The sequence below is a fragment of the Myxocyprinus asiaticus genome, chromosome 39 (assembly GCF_019703515.2).
Source record: "Myxocyprinus asiaticus isolate MX2 ecotype Aquarium Trade chromosome 39, UBuf_Myxa_2, whole genome shotgun sequence".
Classification (NCBI taxonomy): domain Eukaryota; kingdom Metazoa; phylum Chordata; class Actinopteri; order Cypriniformes; family Catostomidae; genus Myxocyprinus; species Myxocyprinus asiaticus.
The window spans coordinates 37,983,391-37,998,460 of record NC_059382.1 but is presented as its reverse complement, the minus strand read 5'-3'; positions in this window follow the sequence as shown (position 1 = coordinate 37,998,460).

Sequence of the window (15,070 nt, the reverse complement as noted above, 5' to 3'; positions counted from 1 at the left end):
CACCCTGACTTCTAAAGGGCCCTATATATAAAACCTTGTGAGGAACAGACCAAAATGTAAGTAGTTATTTAGAGAACATTTTGACTTCTGCCATAAGTCTCAAATCTCACTCGAGTTTGTGCATATTCAAACTTGACACGTGCAGATGCGTTGTGCCAGATTTGTCATCAGTGATGCCACACTGCAAAACAAAAATAATAATAAATAAACTTATTTTCCTGTCAAAATATTCAAAAATCTTTAATACAAGAAAAAAGGACTTAAGAAGCAAAATAATATTAGATATTACTTCTTATTTTCAGAGAAATCTAACTAAACTTAGTAGGGGCTATGCTTAAAACAAGAAAAAGTGCCAGAGTAAGAAAAACAAACTTGTTTTTTCTTTGAATCAAATTTGCTGTTTTTTTAACTCTCATTTTGTCTTGTTATAAGTAAAAATGTTACTGAATTTTGTTAGATTTCTCTGGAAAAAAGACGTGCCTTATGTAATTTTGCTTAATTTCAAGTAAATTGATCTTGTTTTAAGAATGTTAAGATATTTTTACTGGAAAACAAGACAAAAATATTATATAAAAAAATACTATATTGTTTTTTTTTTGTTTGTTTGTTTTTTTTGCAGTGCAATGGTTCTCTTATGTCTCAAAACTGATTGCCATCAGTAACTTTTGGGTTTTGGTCAATCGTGTTCCTCAAATAATTCTTCCATTGATTATGGGTGAGGATTTGTAAAACCAAAATCTTAGATGAGCATCCACTATTTTCTCAAATCATCTATATCAAAAGGCTTTAATTTCACCTGTGTAGTAGCAGTCAGTAATTATCTTGGAGCCACACTCACAGAAGCAGTCTGACCTGAAAACAGGGTGAAGGATAAGCAAATGATAACTGGACGCTTAGTGTCACAAACACAAAAATATTTACAGACAGCGTGTATCTTTCCATGTCAACAATCTGATAGAGTAGAAGGGAGAGATTGCCTTCACACAGACTCTCAATTCTTTATCGTCATGTTTTATTTAGTAGAATTTTCAGCCGGCTTGACTAAGCCCGGAGGTGGTGTAAAGTAGTGGGTGAAGTTCAAGCCTTGTAACAGCAAGGTTGCAGTTTGGAACACCACAAGGAGGAAGGAGCAAACCAACACCATTGTGCCATTGATCAAGACACTAAACCTTTGGTTATTTCATTAGGAATTGTGAAATGGTGTAATAAGTGTATTGTAAGAAGCTTTGGAGAAAAGCATCTGCTAAATGTCTCCTTACCACCTGGTCTCGGCTCAAGCATGCTCAAGCAAAGACGGTTCACTGATCGCATGATGCAAATTGGCAAGCATTTGTGGAAATCCCAATTCTACACTATTTCCTGGAATCCGTGTGTACAGGTCGGCCAAGAAACAATATTGTGTTTGAAAGGTGCCAGGTTAATCAAACTCTCTTTGAAAGGTAACGGAATCCAATCTTTTCAGTTTTGTTTGAAGCACTTACTGTAGTAGCAACTAAACTTGATATTCATGAGCAGAACTGAAATTCCACTTTGATTTCTGTCTCTAAAATAATCTGTACTTATTTTGGTAACACTTTACATTAATATTTCATTTGTTAAGGGTTTATAAAGGGGTTTATTAATGACTAATAAGTCATTTATAAATGCATTATAAATTATTTACGGTATATTCAGTTATAGCAACATGCATTAAAAGGGCAACATTCATCCAATACTTGCCAAAAAGTGAGAATTTTAACTTGCATGTTATAAATGCTTAACAAATACAGTTATTCATACTAAAACATAAAATGCCCTGCAATATATTATAGTGAGATTAAAAGGAGGGATTATATCATTTTGCTACAGACCGCTTTGTGTTTTTATTTATTACTGTAATGTCTTGACTCGCTTGTGTTGTCACTTTCTTTGTCCCGTTGATAGTCCTAGTTACCTAAAGTCCTCTGCAAAAACACTTTCTAGGCTTCATGTGCATTCACATCATATATCATATAATTAAGCCTGATGACCATAATGTACAGGTGTCTAATGTTGGCAACTCCTTAATACAATTCACAGCTGTCCACTTTACAAAAAGGCACCTTTTCATAGGTTACTAATGTTGAATAAGTGTTATTATGCATTTATAACATATGAGGTACAATGGCTCACTGTTTGGCAAGTATTGCATGACAGTCACTCTGTTTGTGCATGTTGTTATAACTGCATATTATTTATTTATTATGCATTTGTAAATGACTTAGTAGTCATTAATGAACCCCTAACTTTCCATTAATTTCTTCTTTGTATTCTGTACAACCATTTGCAGAGACTGCTGCCCCATGCACAATTCTAACCTTCTGTTCAGAGTTGGAAACAGTTAAGAGGTGAATACCACAGGCATAGGTTATTTTAGAAGCAAAGGGTCTTCCTGCACCGAGGCATGGGAAGGTGAACAGGAAAGAGTTTGGCAGAACAGGAAGTGTAAAGCACCTGTATCTGATTTGAGGCTGTCAGTTTTTGACTCCTCTCTCCAGATCAATGTATATTCTTTAACAAAGAACAACTGCATGTCTGTTTCAGTGGTGCGTACGGCCAAAACATGTCAGGCAGCCGATCGTACAATGTGAACATGCAATAACCAAAACATCTGAGGATTAGAGAGCTGTTTGTGGATCAGTTTGCTATGTGGAACAAAAGTAACTTTGACTAGAATTGACAGCCATTAAGCTAGATCAGTTCCGCTATTTGTGGGTTTCAATAATACTTAAGCCAAGCGTATACTACATGACTTGCTGTCAGCACTCTGCCACTCACAGTCTTTTTTTTTTGTCATGCTGGTGGACTGTAGGTATCAACCACATGACCATTTGTCCCTGACTGAGGCCATGTGTACACTGGTATTACGATGTGTTTTGGGTGATCCGATCACAAGTGTACGAGCAAGACACATCACCGTTACACCTGGTCATCTCTTTTGAGCACTTGTGTTTGGATTTCGAGGAGAGAGTGCCTGATTTCATGAGGACATACAGCAATCGTTATGTCTGTGTATTACTGGATGATAAGAAAGCACAAAAAGGTAAAAGACGAGAATGAACGCGCAGTTTCTCGTAATTATTCGCAAACATGACGTTTAGAGGAGAATTCTGAGTTATTTCAGTGCAGTACCTGTAACTGCTTCTAATGAGCGTGCTTCTCATATCTGTGTCCCTGTTTTGCATGTTCATGTATTCGCTTTTTTACATTTTCAGATTGTACACTTATTTCCCTTTAAATCCACAAATAACTGGCGAATAAACGGCCGTTACAGCTGTCTTTAGAGTCGTCCTGTTTCAAACGCAACTTCAAATTAAGATAATGAAATTCATTCACAAACTTGTGCAGTTTATTCTTGATAACATGTCAACAAACATGAAAGAAAGGTTCTCGCCTGATTTTGCGCTTATTGGCACAATTTGCAAAGAAAAAAATTATAAAAAGCTGTAAATAATAAAAACAGTGAGTAGGGAGATGTGGGTCATCTTTTATTTTATTTTCTAATTATTTTTGTCTCCTGCTACCCAATAACTTGCTCTCCTTTTTCAACAATTATGAAAGAACGGCTCGCGCCCATTTGTGCTAATTTGCAAAGGAACAAAATAATAAAAATAGCTGAAAATAATAAAGACAGCGGGTAGTGAGGTTTGGGTGAAATTGTATTTTATTTTCTAATAATTATTTGTCTTCTGTTTCCTTGTATCCTTTTCTCCTCTTGTGCTCTCTCTATATTTAATTGGTTTTGGCTCATAATGGTCTCTCACTCGTTGGGACAGTGCTCAAACTTGATGACAAGATGTCTAGATTTCAAGCTGTTTTGGAAATTGTCGTAGCGTGTAGGACTAGTCTCAGCATGTTGCGAGAGTGCGCACACAATGACCGCTCATCGTGAGATCTAAGACTTCTCGTCGCAGACTCAAAACATCAAAGGAGACTACTTGAGTCGTGTAGTGTCCACTAGGCATTACCTGATGTTATGTAGGATTGTATCTAGGGCTAAAGACACCCCTTAAGGAAATTTAGCTTTTTTCTGGTCAAAAAATGTATCAAGGTCAAAACAATTATTAATTTTTATTGAAAATTGATGGAGCAGCATCATTTGTGTGAATAGAAATAATAACGGTAGGTTGTTTTTTGATTAAAATTAAATAAATTAAAAAAAAAGGTGGTGAGGGAGAGGCCCTTAGGGGGTGATATCGTGTAAATACTGGGGCAATAGGTAAAGGTCACAATTTGTGAATAATGCGAATAATTTCAAGACAGCAAGATGCTTTTTTGAGTGACAAATTAAGATGATGCTTACTCAACATAACTACATCAGAAAAAGTCAACCATTTCCTGTTAATTTCAAACACATTTGGCATTTCATTACATCTCAAGTATTCTATATACAAACTAATCTCTTTTATGATTGGATGAGTCAATGTGAATCCACTTAGAACATTTTTCATAACAAATCTATTTGCCTCACTTAAGAAAAACAATGTTTAATAGGGGCCTTTAGCCCCAGCAACAGGGGGGCTTTTTACCCTAAATACTACATTTATTGAACATTTATTAAAAAATGTTTGATTTAATGATTTAATAAACAAAACCAAAAATGATAAATAAGTACTTTGTCTCAAAAGAAATGTGTTAATTTCATGGATCTTCATTAGCTATATAAATTTGCAACATTTAAAAAATAGTAATAAAAATTATATCAAATTGCCTCAAGATCAACCTTTAGATACCACATGCAAAGATTTCATGGAACAGGAACATTTTCCAGTGTATAGTGACAAACTGGTCTTTTTGTATGTGATGTGGTCATTTTTGTTGCTATTTAGTGTTTTGGGAGAAAATCAAATCAATGGAGCTGTTTACCCCGCAGAGCATTTAGCCCCTTTGTACCCTAAACCTCATTGGTAACACTTTCCATTAATGTTCCCTTAATTAAGGGTTTATAAAGAGGTTAATTAATGACTAATAAGTCATTTACAAATGTATTATAAATCATTTATCTGCAGCTATAGAAACTAATGAGCATTTAACTTGCATGTTATAAATGATTAATAAACACACTTATTCATACTTATTTTAATCAAAAACATAAAATTCCCTTATTCATTATTTATATCACAATATAGCAAAAATAAACTCTTATAGTATGATTAAAAGGAGGGTTTATGGAGGGATAGTTTTAAGATTTACGCATTTTAATTACATAACAAAGTTTCAGCAAACTGAAATGAGTAATCTTTAACTTAATTAAATTAATAAACCTTTTATTATTAATTACTCTGTTAATATATGCAACTGAAATGAAATATTTTTTGAGTGTTCACAGCATATATCTACAATAAAGCCTGATGACCTTTAAACCTACAGAACTTTATGTGCATAGGTTTCTAATGTTGACAACTCCTTAATAAATGCTTCATATGTGTCCAGTTTACATTAAGGTACATTTTCGTAGGTTACTAATTTTTAATAAGTGTTATTAAGCATTTATAACATGTGAAGTAAAATGGCTCACTATTTGGTAGATATTGCATGAAAGTTGGCCTTTTTATGCTTTTTTTTTTTTTTATAACTGCATAGCAATGATTTATAATTTATTTGACTTGTATTAATGCAAATGACTTATTAGTCATTAATTAACCCCATTATTATATCTTAGAAAAATATTCATGTAAAGGGTTACCAGATTCTTCTTTTTTTAAATCTCAGATGACAGAGTTGTTGTAGTAGTGCTCTCATGTGGGAATGCAAAAATACTAGAATACAGCATACTACCCAGTATACTATAAATATACAGTATACTATGTATGCTATAAAACAAAATGTGAGACAGCATGTATTATGTAACAATACAAGACTTCAGTATGTTACATTTTTATCTCATGACCTCATTACATTTCATGTTTCACTTCGCAAATAACGGCCACTTATCATCTTAGAAATAAATATGGTTATTTTGTATTATAATCCAGTTTTGTATAAAAATGTCTTGACTCCTGTTAGTCCAATTAGGTATTCAAGAAAAACATGTTAAACATCTAGGCTGATATTTCTTGCGGTTCATTCAGCACACATGAAATTGAAGGTCAAGTTGAGTGTGTTACATTGTGAGATACATTTAGGGTTGCCAACAGTCCTGTATTAGTCGGGGCGAAATGCCTATTGTACCATATTCTCGTGGTGAGATGCTCAAAGGTGACACCCCTCAGGATGGATGACAAAACACTCCCAGGTGTGAACAGTGAAACATATTGAAATGCGCGAAATGCTCAAGCATACATTACTTAATGATGTGTGCTCTGCTGTAAGCTGCACATTTTAGCAAATTTTGTAGGTCACATGAAAATGTGCACAATATACATACTATATTCTTCAGAAATAGTAGTAAGGTCTCCCAAATAGCACTTGTCATAAGTCTCCAAACATAAGTCTCTATTTAAAAATGTATATTCTTAGATGTAACTATCACCAAATACAGCATCAAGACATGTTTTTTTCATTATTTCAAGTGTGATTGTGTAGTTTGGTATGAAAAACAGCATGCCTTTAATAATAAAAACATCACTGATGATAATTATGACAATGACTTCAGAAGCACTGACAGATTAAATGTTTTGCGGCATCAGAGAATATGAGCAGTTTTAACACGACAATTATACTGTAATTATTTTTTATGTGATATGTAGTGAGGCCACCTTTCGTGCCACCGTTTTAGATCCACCCAAACCTTCTGATAGGCTTTTCCTGCTGGGCAGGAGTGCTGATTGACGGCCGTCGGCTTGACAGATCCCCGCCTGCTTTAATCAGCTCTAGTTCCGAAAACTAAAAGGTTTAAAAAAAGCCTCTGAGCTTTGTCCCAAAAACAAACACACAAACACTTCCCTCAGGAAAGCGCTCACAGCTCGTGCATGTGTGGCTTTGAAGTGAACATCCAGACACACACGCCTTCATAGGCACTTTTTGAGGGAGCTGCACACTAATAAAGCAGAAAAAAAACAAAGGCTGTGCGCTGGGTGTGTGCATGTGTGTTTTTCTAAGAGAGGGAAAGAGAAAGAGAAAGAGGGGAATTGACAGAGAGGACTCATTCTGTTGTGCATTACACTGCTGACTTCTGTGTGCCTGATAAAGAACGTAAGTTTTCCCTTCATCTCTGAAGCCATTTAATTCAAGGAATTGTGAATGTAAAATTGTGTCATCATTTACTCACCCTCGTGTCATTCCAAACCCCTATTCTTAAACTTTTTGTCTTAGCAGAAAGTTTGGCCGAATGTCTGAGCTGCTTTCTGCACTATAGAATTAATTTAAAATATTTAAAATGAATAATGAATAACTTCTTGAACACTGCCAAAAATAACTTTCTTACTATTTTACATATTCTTACTATATTACTTTTTTAGATTTCTCTATAAAAAATAAATAAATAAATAAACAAGACTTAAAGTCTAATGCCTTTTTGCTTTTCAAGTAATTTTTTTTTTTTACCAACTTATATTCATATTATGTTTATATTTCCAGTCATATTTTTACCAAAAAATAAAATAAAAAATATGACAAAAATACTTTTGCAAAATAAAGATTTTTGCATTGAACACCATGTTCCAAGTCTTCTGAAGTCCAACGATAGCTTTTTGGGTGATTATTTTTTTGGGTGACTATTACATTCGGTATTGCAGTATTTAGTGAACTGGAGTTTTACATTTTTTGAAGAAAATGTGAGTGGTTCTTGGGTGTTGTGGGTGGTTGCCATGGCATTGCTATGTGCTTGTTTAGATGTTCTGACTGTTTTTTAGCATATTGCTTTATGGTTTCCATGAGGTAAAGATAAAGATAAACTGATAAAGATCAGTGTTGGGGAAGCTACTTTGAAACTGAAGCTTCTCAAGATACAAGCTACTCATAACTTTTTTAAAAGCTACTCTTTTTAGTCTTTAGCTACACTCAATAAAATATTTTAGCCTATTTTTAGGCTTTTTTCATTTAAATTTCATAACAAAATTCCATCAAATTGAATTGTGTAATTTTTACATAAATAAAATATTTTGTTTTGTTTACATTTTATTTTGTTAATGATCGCTCAACTAAATTTGATGGAGTTTTGTTATGAAATTGAAATGTGTAAATCTTTACATTATTTTTTGATTGTACTAAACAAAATGTAGCTCACTTCATTAAAGCTATTTAAAGAAAAAAGTATTTTTAGAAATACAACAATAGGATGATATTATTTAATTCTGCGATCAATATATGTAATTAGCGTGACATTCCCTTATGAAAATGAATCATGGTTTTTCTACAGTAACTATATAGTTTTAAAGGGTCCACCCCAAAAAAATGAAAATTCTTTCATCATTTAAAAAAAATCACTTGCATTGTATGGACCTACAAAGATGAAATATTCTTGTAAAAATCTTCATTTGAGTTCAGCAGATGAAAGAAAGTCATACACATCTGGGATGGCATGAGGGTGAGTAAATGATGATAGAATTTTCATTTTTGGGTGAACTATTCCTTTAACCATAGTAACTAGCTACAGTAAAACCACATTAACCACAAAATTAACCATGATTACTAAAGTCTTGATTACTTCAATATTACTTTATAGTACAACCATGGTTTCCCCCAAAAACCACATGGTTACTACAATATTACAATAGTAAAGAAAAGTTCAAATGGTTCTACTAGTACCATGGTTAATTATTTTACAAGTTGAGCAAATAGGGTGAAATCAAATAACCACAAATTTATACTCAATATACACTAATAAAACTAGAAAACACCCAATTTCATTCAACTGAATCGAAATATACACTGTAAAAAAAAATAATAAAAAAATCCACAAAATTTACAGGTAAATTACCGGCAGCTGTAATTACCGGGTTGCCAGAGATTTATCGTGAAAAATACAGTAACCACGTTTCAGGCTTTACGGTATGTAATTTTGATGCCTGTATATTTTACAGTGCCATTTATATTATTAATTGATAAACTTGATATTTTAACTTTATGAAACTGTAAAAATCTGCTTTTCACTTTATAATGTGTGGTAAAATCTGAAGAACTTTCTCTTTAAAATTGTGTGATATGTGAACTGCCATCATCTGATCCTCCAGCCTCTACGCTCTAGAGTTTAAATGCCTGGCAGGATCATCTGAACCGGATGAAACCTTAGCCCTCTTTCAAAGAGACTGACAGGGATTAGACAATTACCTGTTAATGCTCTCATCTGCCAAGATGCCACAGTAAACAAATCTCATCTGGACCTGATTACACATACAAACACATTCACATGTAAACACAAAGTGTGACTTTAACAAAGGAAACAGCATGAACTATCTATCACAAACTCTGCTGCATCTTTGTCACTTTCTGCTAAGTATGCACTAGAGACACTTACAGTATGTATGGTATACCCAGCCAGATCTCATGACAATTGTGTGACAGTGGCCAAATTATTGCAAACCAAAATTATGTGTTTTATTACACGTTCAGCTGCAGTTTCCCAACTGTCCAGCACGGGGCGCCAAAAGGGAGTGAAATGGTGTCATAATCAGACGAGGTTTCTCCCCAATTTGGAATGCCCAATTCCCAGTGCGCTCTAAGTCCTCATGGTGGTGTAGTGACTGCCTCAATCTGGGTGGCCGAGGACGAATCTCAGTTGCCTCCGCGTCTGAGACTGTCAATCCGTGCATCTTATCATGTGGCTTGTTGAGCGTGTTACTGTGGAGACGTAGCACATGTGGAGGCTTCACGCTATTCTCCGCGGCATCCACGCATAACTCACCACGAGCCCCACTGAGAGCGAGAACCACACATTATAGCAACCACGAGGAGGTTAACCCATGTGACTCTACCCTCCCTAGCAACTGGGCCAATTTGGTTGCTTAGGAGACCTGGCTGGAGTCTCTCAGCACGCACTGGATTCGAACTTGTGACTCCAGGGGTGGTAGTCTGCGTCAATACTCACTGAGCTACCTAGGCCCCCTTCAGACGAGGTTTTAAGGTGAATGTTAGATGTTTTATTGAGTAAATTTTACCTCCTTAACCTAAAACTTAACCTAAACCTTTTCTTTGTTTAGCCCAAACAAAACAGACATCATTACCCTAAACCTCACCTATAGTGTTTTAAAAGCAAATTTGATATGAAAAGTCAATTTTCTGAAGAAGCCACATTATTTTGTGTGGTTTCTATGACATTTCCGTCTCACGTGTCAGCTTTCGTCCTTTATTGGGCTTGATCCGCTGTCTTCCGAGTCCACACTCTTTCAGGTGAGCTACCACAGAAGCTAATCTTGCTGGAATAATTGTGTAAATGCAGGTGGTTCTGTAATACAAGCGTTAAAATTGTGTCGTTTTTCAAATGATACGTTACAGTCAAAGTGTTTCGATATCATAACATAGCAGTGTGCGAGTAATACAGCGAAAAATAAGTGTTTATAAAGTCATACTCAACCATTGTACTCATGATTTATGTGAATAAAACGCACAGTTGTTGCAGTGCCTCTAGTGTTCATTTCACTAGGAAACTGCAGTGAAATGTAGAATGAGGGTTGCAAAAATTTTGTTATAGTAACGTTCATTCTAGACTAGGTTGGGTATACTGGTGTCCAGTGATGGGCACAAATAGCTACAAAGCTACAAATAGCAAAGCTATTAGCTTAACTAGCTATTTCTGAGTAATGACGTGGTAGCTTCACTAGTTTTTAAATCAAGTAGCTTTTCAGCAGCAAAGCTATGTTTTTGATATTAGTATTCGGCTGAGCTCAGTTTAAGGCATTCCTCAATCCTTTTTTTCTGTTTCGAGAGTAGCTCGTGAGCCATTTTTTCCCCTTTTTTTAGGGTTAGAGTTTGGGTTAGCTAGTGCTTTTTATAAAAACAATAGAGGTATCTGGTATGTGCTCATTTGAATAGCTAGGTAAATGTGTGCATACATGAGGATGAGTTTGAAAGTCACTCAGTGGAAAATACAAAGCTTTATCATGAGAGAATGTGTGATGTATTCAAGTAACAGATGTGATAAAGGTGGATGAAGATAAAAAAGAAATACACAGAAACCATAAAGAATAGGACATGTTCGAAACTAATACTTATGAATAGAATAGCAAGAATTTGGATAGATCTGGGGAAACGGAAGGATTGAGAGATGTACTGAATGAAAGGAGAGAGAGAGAGAGAGAGAGAAAGATGGTAATAGTGTGTGGGACCCTTTTCCCTACAGATTTGAAGACGTCCTGTTTTACTTTTCCTTTCCTGCAGGAAACTACTCCACACAGTGTGCAAAGATCTCACACATGAACACAGCATTTTAATCACAAATGCAAATAAATAAGAAAACTTGTTAGCCAGATGAACAGAACTATAAAGCTTATTATTATATAAACTTATTATATACGTTATTAACACACATCACTTGGTAACACTTCACATTAATGCTCCTTTTGTTAAGGGTTTATAAAGTGGTTTATTAATGACTAGTCATTTACAAATGCATTATAAATCATTTATATGCGTTATGACAACATGAATAAAAATTAATTTACATGTAATAAATGCTTTATTATGGGATAGTGTCCCAACTTACCTAGTCCTAGTTACCTAAAGGACTTAACTATACAGTATGTAACTAGATCTTATGACCATTGATGACCATTAAACCAAACAGAACTTTATGTCCAGGTTTCTAATGTTGACAACTCCTTAATAAATGCTTTATATGTGTCCACTTTACATTAAGGTACATTTTCATTGGTTATTAATGTTGAATAATTTTTATTAAGCATTTATAATGTGAGGTAAAATGGCTCACTATATGGCAAGTATTGCATGACAGTCACCCTTTTCATTCATGTTGTTATAACTGCATATCAATGATTTAAAATGCATTTGTAAATGAGTTATTGGTCATTGATGCACCCCTTTATAAACCATCAACAAAGGGAACATTAATGTAAAGTGTTACCAACAGTTTTACCATAGCTAACAGTGTCGCCAGATGCTTTGTCGGTGTAAACATTTGAATTTTCAGTCTTTAATATACTATAGTCATTTTTTTCACACCTATTCTGTACCATGACCTTTTCAGCCACCCCTCTGCCTTTTGTGTGTCGACGACCAAAATTCATCACTTTTTGCAGTGAGAGAGCTACATGAATTATTAAAGACAAAAAATGAATGCATGATGAGTGTTAGAAAAATGAGGAGATGAAGAGAGCAGAAAAAAATCAACCAGCTGTGTGACGCAGTCACAGTGTCATGCTGCATTAACGTCTGTTGTTGTCGTGGAGACATGATGTGATAAGATCTCCCACGATTCAGAGCCACCCACATGTTTGTGCCTTTTGTGCCATGGTCAAATGCGTGTCAAGATTGATCTCTGGTCGCTTAGCAACCGCAGGGCATGGGGGTTTCAGGTAAAGCCCTACCCATATCACACAAACACCTCGTACTGAACCTAATTTCGTTCACCTGAATTAAACCTGAGAATTTTTTACCCCATTAACTCTGAGGATTTAAACATGTCAACTGTCAAAGCTGTCACTTTCTCTTCCTGCTGCAAACTCTAGTCCTGACAGACTGATCTCACAGTGAATTCGGACACAGTAGATTCACTTTTCCTGAGCTAAACTTCCGAAATTCAAAGCACTGCCCCCAGTGGCCAAAGTGGGAAGTGTTTTTGAACGGAATGGTATGTGTAAGCTCCAGTTTCTGAGTGAAATGTCCATAGGGGGGTGCCAAAAGCAAGTTGTTTTTAGCTGTTAAGGATGTAATGCAGTGGAGAGGAATGCATATTTTGTCAACTCAAACCCCAACCCATAACCTAACACAGATTAACCATGGTTTTGCTACAGTAACCATAGTTTAACCATGGTATTTATAGTAAAACTTAGTAACCACAACAATTAACCATGTTTACTACAGTCATGGTTAGACCTACTGCAATATTAATATAGTATTTTACCATGATTCATTTGTAAGGGTTCTACAAATAAGGTGACAACATTCAATTGAATATAAATGTATACTTAAACAATAAAACAAGAAAACTATTTTATATAACTGAATGGAAATATAGCAATAAACAGCAGCAACTAATTAAATATTTCGCTTCAAAAAGAAGGCAAAGTCCCTTTAAGGCTGCGCAAGCCTCAAGTGAATCATTGAATCGTTTATATGACGTAGTTCATTTACATGAACCATCTGAAAGAATCGACTCACTAAAGTGAATCAGAGGTCCCAATGCTAAATATAAGGGAATTGTTTATTTTAATAAGTTCATTTATGTACATTAATTATCCGAAAGTACCGATTTACTGAAATGATTCAGTTTTCCAGCACTAAACGAGTGAGAGGACGGTTCAGGTGAGCACGTTTGATTACTCCCTCGACTTCATTGCTGCGTTCGCCAAACAATGTAATAATTGTAGCGTTTTGCAACGGTAGAGGAATATTCACCGGAAAATGTAAGTCGTTACTGGAAAATCAACACTATTGTGAAAATAGCTGAGCTAATGTTATGCTACTGAAAAATGTAGTCAAGTAAGTAGTGACGCTACTTTTGTTACAGTAGTTTCTCCCCAACACTGGTTTAAGCCACTTCCTTTAATGTGTTTGTGTGAGTTGATTACCTTTAAAAAAAACATTTTCCTGTCCACCAAAAAATGACACCACAATACAATCTTTAACTAATTTGAATATATTAACGTAAAATTGGAATATATTAACTACACAAAAGCAAAAAATATGAATATAATTTTTTTTTCATTAACAATAAATTAACAATAATTAACTATACAAATGAACAGTAAATAACTATATACAATGGGACACAACTGCACATCGTTAGCTAACTAATTGTTGCAATTTAATGCATGACAACGAACAAACACCATCTAGCCAGGTATCTGGCTTACATTCATTTCTTACCAGTGGTCTGGCTGTGTTTCTCCTCCTCTTCCTTTCTGTTTTTTCTGATTAACAATTTTTATTGATTCACATAAATGTACCTCATAAAACAAAACATATATACATAGAATCAAACTTAACCCCAACTATTACTCCTCCCCCTCCCAATCCCACTCTAACCCCAGCAACATAACAGTGGTCTTAAATGACATAGACACACATGCACACACATAAAAAAACAACAACAACAAAACATAAAAAATAAATAACTAAACAAATAAAAAAAAACACAACAACAATAATCACACATCCACAAATGACAAATACCCACCCCATTTCTCCACAAACACTTTATACCTCCCCGTTCCTCTGAATGTAACTTCCTCAAAGGCCACCACCCTTCCCATCTCCGAGCACCACTCCTGAAAAGAAGGTGCTCCAGCCAACCTCCAGCCCCTCAAAATGATCTGCCTGGCAATCATGACACTGGTTAAGACCCAATTCTTTATGTGTCTACTTACAATGTCAATGACCACCCCATCACCCAAGATACAGAGTCTGGGGCAGAATAATACCTGAATACCTAACACCTCGCATACCAGACTCTGCACCTTTAACCAAAACTTTTGAATTTCAACACAACCCCAAAAGACATGGGTTAAATCTCCATAATCTGATTGGCATCTCCAGCAGGTGGGTGTGTCTTTAAGACCAAGCCTATACAATTTAGAGGGGGTCCAATAGAACCGATGTAAAATCTTGAATTGTATAAGGCACACCCTTGCATCTCTAGATGCAGTTTTTATGTTTTTTTAAATCCTAGCCCATTCTCCCTCCTCCAATTCCAGGTCTAAATCCCTCTCCCATAATCTTTGGAGAGTGGTTGAGACTCCGTCCCCCAGACTCTGAATTAATGAGTAATACATTGATGCCTCATGGCCTTTTCCAAAAGCAGAGATCACCTCTCCCAGAGTATCTTCCGCTCTAGGGGGGTGTATGCTATTCCCAAAAATAGTACAGAGCAAGTGTCATAGCTGAAGATACCTAAAAAAACTGAGATCTGGGGATCCCAAAATATTGCACCAAATCCTAAAAGGATCTCATCACACTACTCTCATAACGATCACCGAGTGTACTAACCCCCCTCGCA